The following is a 5,325-nucleotide window of genomic DNA, read 5'->3' on the forward strand; positions in this document are numbered from 1 at the left end:
TCCGTCTGACATACTTGAGAGGCTCAACACACATGAGTTTCAGCTTTCTGAGAAAAGAGATATCTACGGTCCAAACTATGGGCGAACTCGCGCCTTGAAGGCAAAAGCTGTCTCCTCATCTGAAGAAGAATCTGACTGCAGTTCTGATGATCCTGAAGACATTGGAAGAGAACTTGCAATGCTAGTGAAGAAGTTCCAAAAATTCACCAAGAAGAAAGGCTTCAGAAAATCTTCACGATCAAGCTCAAGGAATGATGAAGCTTCTGCTCATGACTACAAGAAGAAAACATGTCACAAGTGCAAGAAAACTGGACACTTCATCTCTGAGTGTCCACAGTGGGACAATGAGAACAGAAGGAAGAAGAAGAGCAAGGAATATGATTCTGACGACAAGAAGAAGAAGAAATACTCAAAGTCTTCTTCCAAGTCTTCATCAAAGTCTTCATCACACAAGAAGAGCTCATCTGGCAAGGCACGTGCGTTTGTTGGAAAGGAGATGGATTCAGAGGAGGAGTCCGCATCTGAGGAGGCAGAGGTGGAGTCTGAGGAGGAGTCTGATTCTGGCATTGCGAGTCTGGCTACAGCATACGTCGCCAAGTCCATCTTCAACACTGAAGACAATGACTGCATCACCGACACCGACGCAAATGACAAGAACGACTCCACTCCTACCTACTGCTTCATGGCACGCGGTGCCAAGGTAAACACACGCACTACTCGCTATGAAACATCTAGTGACGATGACTCTGAATGTGATTCAAAACCAAGCTACAAAACACTTGCTAAAATTGCAACTGAACAACAGAAAGCTATGGAACATATTCAAAAACTGTTAGACAGAAGCGATGATCTGTTGGGTGCTGAAATGACTCGATCTGAATCCTTAATTGAAGACATAAAAAACCTTCACGTTAAGTATCAGGAACTTGAAGATCGTCATGATACTCTCTCAATAACTCATGAAAAGCTTTCCTATGATTATCTTCAAAGGAAGCAAGAACTTGAGAAATTGAGGGTGGCTCATGAAGATCTTCAAAAGGAAAACGAGTCACTTCGCTCCGAACAGATCAGTCCCGCTCAGGAAGGATTTGAACCACCATGTCTTAAATGCATTGAGCGTGATAATGCTAATTCTGTTGCTGAATGTTCCACTGCTACTGCTGTTGCAATATCTTCAACTGTTGACGTGGTAACTAACCCCTCTGCTGAGGATACCACTGCTATTGCTGATGAGAATGCTATGTTGAAGACATTGCTTGAAACAGGGATGTACAAAAGTCTTAAAGGACATCAGACACTATGTGATGTCCTCAAGAAGCAGATCCTGAATCGAAACCCTAGGAAAGAGGGTGTTGGATTTGTGAGGAAAATCAATGCAGATGGCTCTTACTGGAAACCTGAGCAGTACCCCAAAACCACATGGGTTGCTGCAAAGGAACTTTCAGCAAATCCATCCAACTTATCTGGCTTCACTTGTGCTAACCCCATTATCATTGATGAATCCTTTGATGCAAACTATAAACTGTTTAAGAATCAGAATGGTGAAGTGTTTGCCAGGTACAGTGGTACTAACTGCAGGAATGGACCGCCTATGAAGAAGATCTGGGTTTCGAAAAAGTGTCTGGAAAATCTTCCTATGAATGTCTTCATGACACCTCACTTAAAGAAGACAAACCTCAGACCAAAGGCTTCATATGGTCCAAAGGCTTCATACAAATAGAGGACTCACCTGAGTCGCACTAACGCAAATATTTTGCAGGGAAACTATACTCAGGCATATGAATATGAGAGCGGTTCATCGAATCGTGTTCATGTGACCAAAAATTATTCTGCTTATTCCTATGAGTATTATTGTCCACCTGCTAGACTGTTTGCCAAGGCTTCAAAGCCAAAATTCTCAGATGCTGCACTTAGACTTATTACTTCTAAGCCACCCTTGAAGATGTGGGTGGTTAAGAAAGCTTAACTCTCTTTTGCAGGGAAAGGTCTCCAGCAGAAAAACAAAATCTTCTGATGCTATTGCTGGGGACCTTAAAAATCTTGTAGGGCGCAAGATAAAATGCCCGAATGGCATCATTATGTACTTTGCTCCTGAATCGCATGCTACTCTCCCTATTAGTCCTAATCTGGATCTAAGTTTTCATAACCCACTGGTTCGTCAAATGTTTATGCTTCACAATTCTCTTCGTGAAGCCTATCCCCCTAACTGCACTATAGGGTACGACACCAGCGACTTCAAAGTCTTCAGAATGGATTATTGACAGTGGGTGTACAAATCACATGACTGGCAGAAGAAGCCTTCTTATGGACTCAACTTTACGTCCATCCGACAAGAGCCACATCACATTTGCTGACACTGGTAAAAGTAAGGTATTGGGTCTAGGTAGAGTTGCAATCTTAAAGGATCAACACATGGATAAAGTCATGCTTGTTGAATCCCTTGGCTTCAACTTAATGTCTGTCTCAATGCTTTGCGATTTGAATATGATTGTAATGTTTGGAAAATATCGTTGCCTGGTGCTAATGGAATCTGACAAATCTCTAGTGTTTGAAGGGTATCGGAAAGGTGATTTGTACGTGGTAGATTTCTCAGCAGGACCACAACTTGCAGTATGTCTTCTTGCAAAAGCTTCAGAATGCTGGCTTTGGCATCGGAGGCTTGGGCATGCTGGCATGAGGAACCTCCACACCCTTGCGAAGAAAAAGCACGTCATAGGCATCGAGGGCGTCAAGTTCAAGAAAGATCATTTATGCGGTGCCTGTGAAGCAGGGAAGATGACAAGGGCCAAAACATCCTTCGAAGACAATCATGACTACTACACAACCCTTCGAACTGCTCCACATGGATCTTTTCGGTCCCACTCACTACTCAACTTTTACTACTACTTCTTGCCTCTATGGCTTCGTCATTGTTGATGATTACTCTAGATATACTTGGGTACACATAATCCTTTACAAGACTGAAGTGCAGGATGTCTTCAGACGCTTCGCAAATCGAGCTATGAACAATTTTGGCGCCAAGATAAAGCACATCAGAAGTGCCAATGGCACTGAATTCAAGAACACTGGCCTTGATACATATCTGGATACCTTGGGCATCACACATGAATTCTCAGCTCCATACACGCCACAGCAGAATGGCGTCGTCGAACGCAAGAACAGAACACTCATTGAGATGGCCAGAACAATGCTAGATGAATACAAGACTCCAAGAAAATTCTGGACTGAAGCCATTGATACTTCATGCCATACAATCAATCGTGTTTATCTTCACAAGCTTCTGAACAAGACATCTTATGAACTCCTAACTGGCAAGAAGCCAAATGTCAGTTACTTCAGAGTATTTGGCGCAAAATGCTGGATCAAGGACCCACACCACACCTCAAAGTTTGCACCAAAAGCACATGAGGGCTTCATGCTTGGATATGGAAAGGATTCACACTCCTACAGAGTCTTCAATCTCTTCCATCACAAAGTGGTCGAAACAGTGGATGTACGGTTTGATGAAACAAATGGTTCACAAAGAGAGCAACTGCCAAATGTGCTAGATGAAGTCCCAGCTAGTGAATCAATCAAGCTTATGGGAACTGGAGAGATTATGCCTTCTGAAGCTCATCCTGAAGAAGAACTCATCATCTCAGCACCTGATCAACATGAAGACAATGCTCAGCGTGAAGACATTCCTCCAAACAACAACGCAGATCAGCAAGAGCAAAGTCTTCGCCCTATACATCCTCGTGTTGCAAATGAAGTACAGATTGACAGAATACTTGACAGCATCAATGCACCTGGTCCACTCACTCGTTCAAGGGCAACTCAGCTAGCAAACTTCTGTGGGCATTTCGCATTCGTCTCAATATCAGAACCCAAGAAAGTTGAAGAAGCCTTCATGGAACCTGAATGGATTCAAGCTATGCAAGAAGAGCTTCAACAGTTTGAGCTGAATAATGTATGGGAACTGGTTAAGCGTCCTGATCCACGGAAGCACAACATAATAGGCACCAAATGGATATACCGCAACAAGCAAGATGAGCATGGTCAAGTTGTCAGAAACAAAGCTCGTCTCGTTGCTCAAGGATATACTCAAGTGGAGGGCATTGACTTCGATGAAACATTTGCTCCTGTGACTAGGCTTGAAGCCATACGCATACTGCTGGCCTATGCAAATCATCATAACATACTTCTATATCAAATGGATGTGAAAAGTGCCTTTCTCAATGGCAAGATTGAAGAAGAAGTGTATGTTGCACAACCACCTGGCTTTGAAAATCCAAAACATCCTGATATGGTATACAAGCTCAACAAGGCACTGTATGGCCTCAAACAAGCCCCTAGGGCCTGGTATGATACACTCAAGTACTTTCTGAAGAGCAAAGGCTTCATACCTGGTTCCCTGGATCCCACTCTTTTCATGAAGACATACGATGGTGAACTGTTTGTGTGCCAAATATATGTGGATGACATTATCTTCGGCTGCACCAATCAGAAGTATAGTGAAGAGTTTGGATATATGATGCAAGAGCAATATCAGATGTCCATGATGGGGGAGCTGAAGTTCTTTCTTGGTCTTCAAATCCGACAACAGAGCAATGGCATCTTCATATCTCAAGAGAAGTATCTCAAAGATTGCCTGAAGAAGTTCGGTATGCAAGACTGCAAAGGCTTCACAACACCAATGCCGGCCAAACATCATCTAGGTCCTGACGACAATGGTAAAGAGTTCGATCAAAAGGTATACCGCTCCATGATTGGGTCTTTGCTTTATTTATGTGCATCTAGGCCAGATATCATGCTTAGTGTTTGCATGTGTGCTCGATTTCAAGCGGCACCAAAGGAGTCGCATCACTTAGCTGTGAAGCGAATTCTTCGATATTTGGCTCACACCCCAACTCTAGGATTATGGTATCCAAAGGGCTCAGAGTTTGATTTGGTTGGATTTTCGGATGCTGATTATGCTGGTGACAAAGTTGATCGCAAGTCTACATCAGGCACATGTCACTTTCTGGGACGATCACTTGTATGTTGGTCTTCAAAGAAGCAGAACTGTGTATCTCTCTCCACTGCTGAATCTGAATACATTGCTGCTGGATCTTGCTGCGCTCAGCTTCTGTGGATGAAGCAAACACTCAAGGATTATGGCATTCATCTGAAGCAAGTGCCACTTTACTGCGACAACGAAAGCGCCATCAAGATTGCCAACAACCCAGTTCAGCACTCGAAGACAAAGCACATTGAAATTCGTCATCACTTTCTCAGAGATCATGTTGTGAAGGAAGACATTGATATCATACACGTCAACACTGCAGAGCAATTGGCAGATATCTT

The sequence above is a fragment of the Triticum urartu genome, chromosome 6A, assembly GCF_056163025.1.
Source record: "Triticum urartu cultivar PI428250 chromosome 6A, HENAU_Tu73, whole genome shotgun sequence".
Classification (NCBI taxonomy): domain Eukaryota; kingdom Viridiplantae; phylum Streptophyta; class Magnoliopsida; order Poales; family Poaceae; genus Triticum; species Triticum urartu.